This window comes from Oryx dammah, unplaced genomic scaffold (genome assembly GCF_014754425.2).
Source record: "Oryx dammah isolate SB20612 unplaced genomic scaffold, SCBI_Odam_1.1 HiC_scaffold_1, whole genome shotgun sequence".
Classification (NCBI taxonomy): Eukaryota; Metazoa; Chordata; class Mammalia; order Artiodactyla; family Bovidae; genus Oryx; species Oryx dammah.
This window is the reverse complement of record NW_024070185.1, coordinates 79,298,538-79,312,092: the sequence shown is the minus strand read 5'-3', so window position 1 is coordinate 79,312,092 and position 13,555 is coordinate 79,298,538. Positions and strand designations below refer to the sequence as shown.

The 13,555-nt window shown below is 44.9% G+C and overlaps 1 protein-coding gene across 2 annotated transcripts in view; it reads right to left on the bottom strand.

Annotated features, from left to right (window-relative positions):
- The window catches only part of DAPK1 (death associated protein kinase 1), a 205,461-nt gene that overhangs the window by 61,088 nt on the left and 130,818 nt on the right, over window positions 1–13,555 (bottom strand). The window lies entirely within an intron of this gene.

Genomic DNA, 13,555 nt, shown 5'->3' with positions numbered 1-13,555 from the left:
ATGGCAAATAACAGAGAACTTGTAATAAGAGTTTTTATAAGTTGATCTTTATCGAGTTTAACCATACATTCACAACACAATAATTAACTGCAATTATGCACATAACTGCGCGTGCATTATCGTTCTTTCAGCAAGACAGCTCCATAAACATACCTACCACATCTACATCCAGAATAAGAAAACTCATGCTCGTGAGATTAAACTAAAATGACAAACAAGCTGCTTTCACAAAAGAGGTTTGAGATTTCACCCCTTCATCCTCCATGTTTCTCGTAGCCTGGCTCAGGAGCCACTGGCAGCAGAATGGCTTGGGGTGTTTTAAATATGTAGACTTGGGGTGTCACTTCCAACCTGCTGCATGAGTTTCTAAGAGTGGGGGACCAGGAGTGCAGCATTTTAAACAAGCACCTCAGGTGATTCTTGCACGTGTGCTAAGTCGCTTCAGTTGTGTCTGACTGTGCAACCCTAGTGTTCCAGGCTCCTCTGTCCATGGGATTCTCCAGGCAAGAACACTGGAGTGTTGCCATGCCCTCTTCCAGGGGATCTTCCGGATCCAGGGATTGAACCTGTGTCTCTTGCATCTCCTGAATTGGCAAGCAGGTTCTTTACCACTAGCACCACCTGGGAAGGCTCAACTGTGATTCTTAGCACACTAAAAACCAAGACTTAATGACATCCTCTCGTTTCAAGGCTTATATTTAACCTGAGGATGTTTATCGGGAGGGGAGGGCAAAGTGACTCCTCCACCCCTGGGGCCCAAGGGCATTTCTGCCACAAGCCACAGAGCCTGAGCCCTGCCTGGGGGGCAGGGGCCTGGCGTGGTCCTTCATAACACCACCGTCTGTACCCTCCCAGTCTTGCTCCCCTGGGCCATGGGGCCTCACACTGGCTCCCTGCTCAACTTTATGGAGCCCTTTGCGCCTCACGTTTTTGTTTTAATCCTCTTAAAACCAACAGAGAGAGGGACTCCTTCAACTATAGGAAACAAAAAGGAGGAAAAAATGGGAAACCATGAACCACCTAATGCTGAGAAACTCACTCTATGGTCCTTTTGCTTTTTTGCTCTCCGGCTTGCACAGCCACCCCTTAGGTAGACACCGAGGGTTGCAGGATGGAGAGATGGGCCAGAGTCAGCCTGTCACACTCAAACCTTAATTCTGTGGCCAAAAGGTTATTCCTTTGTGCTGAGCCTCATTTTTTCATCAAATGGGAATAACAGGACTTACTACTTTGAGGGTTTTGAAGCTTTATGATAATAAATATACATAAAGCCCATGGCAGGCAGGTCTGGCATGAGGCTGAGGTGCAGGAAGTAGCCTGGTGCTATTATACAGGAAGGATCCATGCAGCTGTGCTCCAACATGAAATCCCCTTCCTGCCTGTTCCCCTCTCCCCCTTCAAATCCACTCCCTGCATGCTCAGCTGTGTCTGACTCTCTATGATCCCATGGACTGTAGCCCATCAGGCTCCTCTGTCCATAGGATTTTCCAGTCAAGAATACTGGAATGGGTTGCCATTTCCCCTGGAAGAGGAAATCTGATGTGCTCAAAGGGAAGGGACGTGTTCAAACAGCTCTGAGACCTGGTCCACTGAGGCATTCCAGATTTTCCCAAGATGGTGTAACAGCATCTCCTACCTCCTTCTCTGCACTGTGATCTTGCATCTGGTTCCAGCCCCTTGAATCTGGGCAGGTCCATCACAGCTTTGACCAATTAGACACAGCAGAGTGATGTTGCGTCAGCTCTGATGTGTTTTTTCACAGGCCCAGGGCTTCCATATCCCGCCTCTTGAATCCCTCCTATAAGTGTGATGATCCTAAAATCACCTTGTAGCATGGAGAAACCTTGGAAGATGAGATGCCTCATAAAGAGGCAAAGAAGCATTGAGCAAGGAAGGAATCTTGGAAGTTAGACTGTCCATCTGAGTCCTTCCAGAATTCCTGACCCATTAAATGCAATGGTCATTTTAATCCTCTATGATGGACACCATCATATGAGCTCTGCCCACATTTCCCTTGAGGAAAGATCTACTGTCCCCAATGCTGGGGGTGGAAGCAGCATAGCACCAAGCCCTCATCCAGCAGGGCTCATCTCTGCTGTGGAACCGCTGTCCAAGGTCTTGTTCTTTCCCTGAAAGCCCACAGCGAATGGCTACTGTGGGAACATAAACCTGAGGTTGACTCACTTCTAGAAATAGGGAGATACTAAATGTTTTAGGCTTTATGGGTAATACAGATTCTGTCACAACTACTCAGCTCTACCCAAGCAGCCTGAAAGCAGCCGTAGATCATATGGAAATGAAGAGTGGAACTGTGTTCCAATAAAATTTTATTTACATAAACCCTTATTTGTCTCTTGAGAAACCTGTATGCAGGTGAAGAAGCAACAGTTAGAATTGAACATGGAACAACAGATTGGTTCAAAATTGGGGAAAGAGTATGTCAAAGCTGTATATTGTCACCCTGCTTATTTAACTTCTATGCAGGGTACCTAATGCGAAATGTTGGGCTGGATGACTCACAAGCTGGAATCAAGATTTCTGGGAGAAATATCAACAACCTTAGATATGCAGATGATACCATTCTAATGGTAGAAATCAAAGAGGAACTAAAGAGCCTCTTGATGAAGGTGAAAGAGGAGAGTTGAAGAAAAAGGGAAAAAAGCTGGCTTAAAACTCAACATTCAGAAATTAAGATCATGGCATCCAGTCCCATCACTTCACAGCAAATAGACAGGGAGAAAGTGGAAACTGTGGGCTTGTCTTGGGCTCCAAAATCACTGCGGACCACACTTGCAGGCACAAAATTAAAAGGTGCTTGCTCCTTGGATGAAGAGCTATGACAAACCTAGAAAGCATATTAAAAAGCAAAAACACAGTTTTCCAACAAAGGTCCATATAGTCAAAGCTATAGTTTTTCCAGTAGTCATGTATGGACATGAGAGTTGGACTGTCAAGAAAGCTGAGCGCTGAAGAATTGATGCTTTTGAATTGTAGTGCTGGAGAAGACTCCTGAGAATCCCTTGGACATCAAGGAGATCAAAAAATTAAAGGAAATTAACCATGAATGTTCACTGTAAGGACTGATACTGAAGCTGAAGTTACTTTGGCCACCTGATATGAAGAGCAGACTCATTGGAAAAGACCCTGATGCTGGGAAAGATTGAAGGTAGGAGAAGGGGGTGCCAGAGGATGAGATGGTTGGATGGCATCATTGACTCAATGGACATGAGTTTAAGCAAACTCCAGGAGATAGTGAAGGACAGAGGAGCCTGGTGTGCTGCAGTCCAAGGGGTCACAAAGAGTCAAGAAATGACTTAGTGACTGAACAACAACAAAACAGGTGGCCACCTGTGTTTGGAAAACATGCTAGTTTGTGCATCCCTGATATAAAAGCCAGGTCATCCCAGCCCAATTTGGGGCAACTCTCAAGGGTCATTCTGGCTCCAGAACTCTGTTGGGCCAGCCAGGGCTGAGCCACAAGACAGTTCCTTCCTCTGCCTTGGAAGAATTAATTCTAAGAGCAGTTCTTCAGGAACATCCTATACATTCTACTCCAGCTCAGAGTCTGCTTCCCAGGGAACACACCTTGCACCCTGCTAAATTTGGAGGTAGTCTGTTACCCAGCAACAGCTGTCTGGAACACTCACCATCTTGACTGGGTCTGTTTACTCTGAGCAGCCAGTGGACATCAGGTTTGCCTTCCTAAAGGCTGGACCTCATGCCCTATTCAGTCTTCATGTCCTAAGTAACTTAACTCTAACAGTGCTTCCCGACCACAGAAGTGAGGACTGGGAACAACCCTTGGGTGAGGGAGCAGACAGCAGTGGCAATGCTATAAGAAAGGAAGCAGGGGTCATCTTTGATTTTCGCCATCTACCCTTAGCCTCTCCATCTGCTCTCAGGCCCTTTTCAAATTCTGTGTTGTTCACAACGAGGTCCATACCATCACTTGTGCTGGTAGCCAAATCTTTTGGCTAGACATCAGGAGGGTTAGGACAGTCCCCATCTCACTGCACCTGGACCCATCACTGACTTCTCGATGCCTTGAAGGTCTCCCCTATATCCTCATTCTCCTTCAAGCCAGTATGGGAAGGCTGATGTTTTAGCCAAGGGCCTCCACTTACAAAATCTTTAATCAATAATCAAAATAATTGAAACTAAGTGATTCCAGCAAAGGGTGGGGAGAATGATAATCATCCCTTGTTAATTTACCCCCTGCTTGTTCCCCTAAACTCAGAAGATAGAAAGTGACCTCATATTTTCACATAGAAACTTTCACACGCATGCTTTGAACCAGAACTCAAATGCTTACAATGCCACTGCTGCACAGCAGAATACTGTTAACAAGATCAGTCAAAACCCTAGTATTTTCCCTCTTTGTTCCAAATTGTACATTTTGCTTAAGAGGAGGAAGATTGATGGAGAGAGGAGAAGAGCAATCTGTACAGTAAATTTAGAAAGTGAGTTTCACCTTCTTTATTAGGGCTTTGAGTCAGTGTTTTAAATTATAGCATCATAATAGAAATTGTGTGGAAGGCATGTTAATAAGCATCGGCTGTTTTCATCAAGAGCTCTGGAAAATACGAAGGTTCACTTTCCTCCTCATGACTTTCATCAAACACCAACGCCTTCCCTGAAGCTACTGTATCTGAATGTCATCAGGACATGTTCCAGCTTTAAAGATGAGGTGGGCCTTCAGAGTGACCTAAGAGAAATTACTGTAGGATTCCAGTTTCTAAAGTAAAACACTCTTCAGGGTCCCTGACTCTGAAGGAATTGTCCAAGATATAACAAGACTTGATTCTGGACCAGATTTGGTCATAATCTAAACTTCGGGGGACTCCTGGCTATAAGTTGATAAGGCTTTTCAAGGCACATGCCATGGTTCTACAGTGTTGGACTGGATTTCCATGTTCGTGGCTTAGAGCAGGTCTGTGTGGTTGTTGAATTGGGGGTCATTCAGGAACTGAGTATGCTCTGCCAGGGCACACCATCGAGGGCCTGGCTGGCTATGACACAGAGCCCTGGGAGGTGGCCTGGCAAGCGGACTGGGTGGGCCTCAGCACACAGGCCCCCACTCCAGCTCTGGCCTCAGGCTGTGGGTGGACAGAAAGAAAGTATGGAGGTCACATCACTTCTCTGGACCTCAACTTGGTTGTCTGCACAATGGGAGGGTTGAACTGGTAAGTGGCTCTCTAGCCTTATTATACATAACAAGAACTGAGAGGTTTGGAAAAATGCAGTTTCCTAGAACCACTCCCTGAGGTTCTGACTCAGCAGGTGGGGCCCCAGAACCTGCATTTTAACAAGTCCCTCAGGGGTCCTGATGCTGATGGACCACACCTGGAGAAGCCTATCTCCCGTCTCTTGCAGCTCTGATAATATAAGATTCTGTGAATCTATGAGTGAATGGAGCCAAGCTTTGCTTCCATCACGCTCACCTTCTCCTCCTGGCTGCACAGCTAATCTGCACTTCCCAGCTCCCTTAAGCTGAAGACTAGCCAGTGCAACATGAACCAGAATGAAGTGTACCACTTTCCGGCCTGGCCCCTGAAATACCTCATGCAATCCTCCACTCTCTTTCCCCTTTCTCTTTGGCTACCTGAACACAGACGACCCAGCAGAGGACCCCAAGGAGGACTAGAAACAACAGAGACATTAGTCAGAAAGCATATGGATCCCTGAGTTAATGCTTGTAGGATGCTACTCAACCTGTAGCATCCACACTGGACTTTGAGTGAGTGAGAAACACATACTATTAGGTTAAGTCATTGAGATGCTGTGGTTGTAGTCTGTTTGCTCTAAATATAAATCACTTTAGTCAGGAGTAAAAATGCAACCCATTTTTTAAATTAAACTCGAAAGATGGTACTGATGAACCTATTTGCAGGGCAGCAATGGAGATGCAGACATAGAGACAGACTTGTGGACACAGTGTGGGAAGGAGAAGGTAGGCCGAGTTGATACAATATAGAAACATATACATTACCATATGTAACACAGATAGCCAGGGGGACTCTGCTGTGTGATCCAGGGAGCTCAACCCAGTGCTCTGTGACAACCTAGAGGAGTAGGATGGGGTGGGAGATGGGAAGGGGGTTCAAGAGGGAAGGGACATATGTATACCTGTGGCTGGTTCACGTTGATGTATGGCAGTAACCAGGGCAATTATAAAGCAATTATCCTCCAATTAAAAAAAAAATTTTTTTTAATTAAAGGAAAGCAACCAAAGCAAAGCACAGAGTACATTAACTATTCTGGTCACCTACTGCTGTGTTACAAATCTCCCTGAACTTAGTGGCTTTAAACACAGCTATTATTATGTCTTAAGCTTTCTATAGATCAGAAATCTAGGAAGGGCTGGGCTGGGGAGTAGCTCTGGCTCAGGGTCTGACATGGGGATGCAATCAGTGGCTGAAACTGAAATTACAGGGGTGCCAGAACATCTGGGACTGTCTGGGCATCTCTCTCCACATAGTCTTGCACAGACTTGTGTCTCTGTGTGGTCTCTCCATTTGGGGTAGGTTGGGCTTCCCCATGGGATGGCGGACTCAAGACAAGTGAAGTATCTGCATGGCAGTTTAGGGCTTCAGGGCAAGTGTTCTAGAAACAGGGTGGAAGCTGCCTCAGAAGTCACAGAGCATCAAAAGGGAGTCACAGCCCAACCAGATTCAAGGGGAGGAGATTTAGGATTCCTCTCTTGATGGGGGAATTTCAAGTGTCCAAATGGACATGGAGGACAGAGGAGGATGTTGCAGCCATCTTTGGGAAATATAATGTCACATTAACTATGAGAGAGATGAATAGAAATCCTCACTCTTACTTATCCTACATGGATATTTGATAAGGGCTAGGTATAGGCAGCTGTATTAGTTTACAAGGGCTACATAAACAAACTGGATGGCTTCAAACAATAGAAATTTATGGTCTCACAGTTCTGGAAGCTGGAAATCAAGGTGTCAGCAGTGCCTTGCTCCTGCTGAAGCCTGTAAGGGAATCTTCTTGCTTCTTCCTAGTGTTCAGAGGTTTGCCTAAAAGGAAACCCTGGGCTTTCCTTGGCTGTGGATACATTACTCAAACCTTATGCTTGCACATGGCCTTCTTTCTCTCTGTGTCTTCACATCATCTTCCCTCTCTGCAAGTCTGTGTTTATGCCTAAAATTTCCCCTTTATATAAGGACATGGGTCAGATGGATTAGAGCCCACCACAGTAGCCTCATTTTAACCTGGTTACATCTGCTAAGGCCCTATTTTCAAATAAGGTCACATTTAGAGGTACTAGGGATTAGAGCTTCACCATATCCTCTTCTTTTTTTTCTTTGCAGGGGGCATAATTCAAACTATAACAGGTAGTAACTGCTCACAGGGCTGCAACAAAATACTATGGGATGGCTAAAGCAACTCAGGGAAAGGAGAGGATGCAACAGAAAGGGAAGATAAATAGAATCCACTGATGTTTTTTGTTAGTCTTGCTTTCAGATTCTCTTATGAAGGAGGGGTTCATTCATGCACTGTTATAAACAACTTAAAAATTCAAGTCAGAAAATGTTGGAGAAAAATGCATATCTGATCCCATCCTGAAGTAATTTCCCCAAGAGTTTGAGATACTGCTTCTTTGAAAACCAACTCTCCTGGTGGACTCTGTGTGAAGGTGTGAGGAGAAGTACCCAATCATTTCTCAGCTCTGCCTCGAAATAAACTCCAAATTAAAAAGCAATGCTCCATGGTCATTACCAAGTGTTGAATGCTCTTTCTTGTTAATCTAGGGGAAGTCCTGAAGGGTTTTCACATTCTCACCTCTCACTCTCTAATTTAAATTCCCTGGGTAACTGAGGCCTTTGGGGAATGCAAAACTGAAGCTGGAGAACCCAAAGAAAAGATGTGGTACAATATCTTCCTTTTTGCATCTGTGAAACAGGTGTGAATTTAAGGTCAAGGGAGATTAGGGGTTGGACAACACCATTCTTTGATTATAGACTGTTGCCTCAAATCACATAAATAATATCAAAGGAGTTCCCAACCTCCACGCCTCCTCTTGAATTAGTCCTGCCTCCTGCATCCAAAATGCAAGCCATATCTGCAAATAAGTTCTCTGTTTTTACTTCAATTCAAGTAGAACTTAAAAAGGAGTTCTGGGGATTCTCATGGAAAAGAATGCCTGGCACTCAAAACTCATGGAGGAAGTGATCTTTCATTTCACCCTGGGTGGTTGTGCCAAAAACAGGAAGACTTCCGAATGTTTCTAGAATGAAATCCCTGAAGGAAGAAAGAATATGGCTCAAGTTAAAAAAAAATCACTGGAGGCAGGGTTTCAGTCTGGACTCTGTGACCTCAGATGGGGCAAGTTACTTTCTGAGGCGCAGTTCATCTGTTTACAGAATAGGAATAACCCCTACTATTACCTCTGGGGATGCATGTGGATAATGACGTAGGATAAGCATGTTGGCCACGTGGTCAGTGTGTCAGTGTTCCAGGCAGCTGTCCTGGGCCTTCGATACTCTAGGCCACAGGCATCTGGGTGAGGAAACCCTCAAAGCTACCCTCTGTGTATCTCTTGTCAAAATGGCATCATAAGGACTTCTCATGCAGCGCTCATGCTAACAGTAGAATGATGCCACACACTTGCCTGTGGTTAAACATAAGAGTTTTCCTGAAATGGGGGGACATTCCTAGGGCCCATAATCTGGGGAAGAGGTGGGTTCCAAGACATGAAATAGGTAAGGTGGAAAGGAGCGTTGGCTCACTTTCCTTGGGTCTGGACATAGAGGGATCTAGTCCGGCCTGAGAGCTGCCTGGGACCCTGGGATGAGGGCCTTGAGGGGGAAGGTGGGCAGGGTGGGCAGAAGCCAACCCCAGTCCAGTACCATCCATCCAGTGTGAGTCCAGTTCCCTCATTCCTGGCCAGTCTCAATTAAGCAACAGGCAGTTAAGGACAACAGTCTTTTCTTGGTTAGGCAAAAGTGTTAAGGAACACTGAGACTTTGGTGGAGGTAAAAGAGTCCTCAAGGGAAGTTCAGGCTCATGGGCCAAAGTGATCGATCACCATCCTCACATGCCCCTTCCCAAGTATTCTCCTGTTGGCCAACCTGGTAGATGTGGGCTTAGCCAGGTAGATGGCACAGATACCCTTCCATGCAGGGGGAACTGAACTTTAATTTAGTCTCTTGAAAATATTATACAAGAAATATATGAATATACTTGCCTTAAGGAAAATTAAAACATCATGTATGACACTAAAGTTCCTTCTATCTCTCTCCCCATCTCCCCAGTCCTGGTCTTCCATCCCTCCCCACCCTTCCCCAAAAGTACAGATCACATCGATTCAATTTATGATTTTCCAGCTTCATGATGGTGCAAAAGCCATAAGCATTCAATAGGAACTCTACATCGAATTTTGAAATCTAGTCTTCTCCCAGGGCTACTGATAAAAGGTACAGTTTTCACCCATGATGCTGGGCAGGGCAGCTGTGCCCAGCGGAAACAGCCAGTACTCAATAACATAACATGTTACCAGTGTTTATTGCATATTGTGTTTTATGTTCCAAATTCCATCTTGTCTATGAAAGGCCCATCTGTTTCTCCCGCTTCTGGTGAGAAGAAGAAGAGGAAGGTAAAATAATTAGTTTTAGCTCAAGATAACTGCTCAACTACAGGCTGATGCAAGTGTTCTGAGCATGTTTAGGGGAGACCAGGCTAAGCTACAGCGCTCTGAAGGTTAGGTGTATTAAATGCATTTTCAACTTATAGTGGGCTTATTAGGACTTAATTAACTCCATCGTCATTCAAGGAGCACCTGTGTACACGATTATGGCAATGGTGTATATCCCCCTGAAACTTTCTATCTGTGTCCTATGGACTAGACAGCATTCTCTCATCTACACTCTAAGAACATAAATGGTATCAGACAGCACGAGCTGTTCGACACTCTGTTAATCTCAGCTCAGCTATGCCCATCGGCACAGGGCCCCGGGGTCCTCCTTTCCACTGCTGCCTGGCGCTCACTGGAATGTTTACATCAGAGTGCACCCAGCCACTCTCCGACTGAGGGGCTTTATGTTGTTTCCAATTGTTCACTGTCACAAACTACAAGGCAACAATATTTTTGTGTCTCTGGCCTCTCCTGAAAATGTGAGGGCTTTTCTAGGCCATAGGACATAGAGCTTGATTCGGAATTTCTGGGTCAGAGGTTCCTTTGTAGCCATGATGCTATTTGAAACATAAGACACAGTACGCAATAAGAGTGTCGGTTCCCCTCGTGTGGCTGATTGGGAGCTGTCCAGCATCACGGGAGATCACTAGACCCGGGAGAAGATTAAAATTCAGACTTTGAAGGATGGTTTCTACTGAATGCTTATTGTTCCCACACCATCAGAAAGTTGAAAAATCACCAAGTTGAATTGGGACCATCTTTACTTTTGGGGAGGGAGGGAGGGAGGAGGCCGGGATTCGGGACAAGAGGAGGTAGAAGGAACCTCAGCTTTGAATATGGATGTTTTACGTTCTTCCAGCTGCAGTGGATGAATGTGCTGTGGATCACGGCCTCACTTGCTGGTGTCATGACTTTGGGCCAATTTGATGGATGAAATGAAATCCCATTATTATCCCACATCTCCCAGCTTAGTAGTGAGATTGGTACTCTTATGTACTGAAAGATTAGTCATCTTTCATATGCTATCAGCCTTTCATGTTTGAGTGGAAATACACTGTCCACACCCTTTGCCCATTTTTCTATTGGACTGTCTTTGGCTTTAATTTTAAATGATTGATAGGCATTCCTTACATCTTTTTGACACGAGATCTAGATCTCTTAAGATTTCAAATATCTTCTTCCAATCTGTCATCTACCTTCTAACTTTGTTTAAGGTGATGTTTTCTTAAACAGAAGTTCTCAACTTGGATGCAGTCCAACTTTTCACTCTTTGTAGAAATCAAGATTTTCTAAACCAAATGTGAGGCAGTGAACTGACAAGTGTAGTTTTTAGCAGCTGTGTAATTCAGGGCCTGGAACTTCATCTTCCTGTGCTTGCAGATACTAACAGTGGCTGCCTGTGAGCCCAGAGAGGGAGAGGGAATGGCAGAGTTTTTTCCTGCACTGTTGCTCTTCCTTGCACCCCTGAAGTTCTCTGCACTGGAAGCTACGGGAGGGCAGCATTACATAGCATCGATTCCCAGTTCCCTGAACTAGAACTCCAAGAGCCAATTAATTATGTGTATCTCTTCCCAACTCCATCCTTAGGGCTATCATGTCAGAACTAGAAATTGACCATAGCGAGATCTGTACCAAAGAAATAGACAAACATTACGTGTCAAGGTTTATCTTGCCTGGAGAGCCAGTTTTTATGCATTTACCAGCATACCACTGACAGCAGCGTCCTAGGCACACAGCCCTCTTCCTGCACAGCCTTTAGCTGAGAGCTACTGTTCGTGGACAACTCTAGACAGAAAATTCTCCTTATGCAGACGTGAAATCCAGCTCTGCTCACACAGTCCTGATTCTGTCTTCTAGAACAGAGGTCAACTATTTCTGTAAGAGGCTTTGTGTGCTACACAGTCTCTGCTGCAACTATTCGACTGTTACATTTTCTTCTTGCTTTTTTCTTCAACCATTTAAAAATGTTGAACCATTTTGTTTTCCTCAAGGGCTACACATAAACAGGTGGCAGGCTTTGGTTCACTGGTTGGAGTCTGACAACTTCTATCATGAACAACACAAGATGAAGAACACAAGCTACCCTATGACTGACACAACCATCGTTCCCATATCCAAAGATGCTTCTTACATAGCTCTGGGTCTTTTCTTCTCAAGCCTAGGATTCTTTCAGGGATGTTCTTGAAGTCAACCCCAAATACAGGAGCAGTGATTTAGGAATGTTTCTAGAATCTGCTTCACTGGGCATCGATACTATAGGCTGGGTTAATGGCAGAAAAAGGAACAGAATTCTGGACTGAGGTTAGTCAGGTGCTCTGGCCAGTTTGGGAGTGTCACCGGATCTAGAAGAAGCAGAGCACAGGGGAGCCGTCTACATGTTGGCTGTGTGGTCCAGGGCAAAGCACTTAAGCTTTCTGGGCTCCTGGTAGGATAAAGATGACTGCCAATGCTTTGGTACTACCCACTGAAAGCTAAGACCTTGGTCTCCTCACCTTGAACCCGAGCAGGCTCTGTGTCTGTTTGACCAATAGAAGACAAAAGTGATGCTGTGTCCATCTTAAGACACTGGCAGCTTCTCCATTCTGCTTGGAATTCTTGCTCTGGGAACCCAGTTCCATGTTGTGGGGGAGCCTGGGTGGCTTTGTGGAGAGGCAGGCACACATGGAGTGAAGCCAACACGCCTGCTGAACTCGTGGCTGACAGCTGCCCATCAAGTGAGGAAGTTGTCCTAGAAGAGGGTCCTCCAGCCCCAAGCAGTCGCCACAAGGAATAGAGAAAGCATGCATGGCTGATCCCTGCCCACATCATAGATATGTGATCAAAACATGGCTGTTTCCATTTTAGGTCATTAAGCTTTGCGGTTGTTTGTTATGCAGCAAAAGACACCCAGAGTGGGGTCCAGAACACTACCTCCTTGGGCTTTTGTGAGGATTAAATGACATAATGTATATAATGTACTTAGCTCAATGCCTGGCACATAAAAAGTCCTCAGTAATTTGCAATTACTTTTTAGAAAAAATATAGCTACTTGAGTTCCCTTCCAGGAATAGGGGAAATGTTTCACTTCCTATTCTTAGGGGGTCTGCTCTTAACACAGAGCTTTCTAAAGAAGCTGATGTTTCTTGTGACTTCCTCATTAAATGAGATTAAATGAAAAGCATTTGGCAGAGTATGGCATAAAGGAGTTGCTCAGGAAATATCAAAATATCCTGCTCGGATGCTCAGAAATGTTCACACAAGCTCTAGCTCATCTCATATCTCCAGCCTACCATGTAACCACTCTACCTGAATAGCTCTACCTGATCCTCAAACTCCTCAAGAATTAACAATTTCATTTCAGTTTCTCTGCCTCCTGGTGGACATGGCACCTCCAGTGATTTGAGAATGACTGACTGATGTAACTGGCAAGAAAACCTGAAATGGTACTGAGTAAATGGCGAGCTGCTCTATGTGCTTTTAGGGACCTATGCTCTGTGCAAGAGGTACCACACTTGCTAGCTCTGCCAGCTATGGCAAGAAGAGGAGGATTCCAGTCTTGTACAGAAGACACATTTGGAAATAAGCTGGGGTCCCAAAAAGGTCCCCTGTTCAAAAATCTAGCCTTCTATTGTTAGGAAGGAGTAATTTGTGACGCTGGATTAAAGTATGGCTTCTGTGGGGAAAGAAAAAAAAAAAGATTTTAAAGCAATCACTTTCCTTCATGAATGAAAAAGCAGAATCATGACTTTTCTTTCAGTATCCAAGATGGAAACAGGATGCTGGATTGGTAAACAGAAAATGTGTCATGATTTATCAATACAGCAGGCACGACGCACGGGAGCAGGCTAATCGCTCAGCTGATAAGAAAGTAGCAGTAGCTGAGGACGACACACAATGAGTGATTGTGCTGCAGTCTGAGTGGTCCCG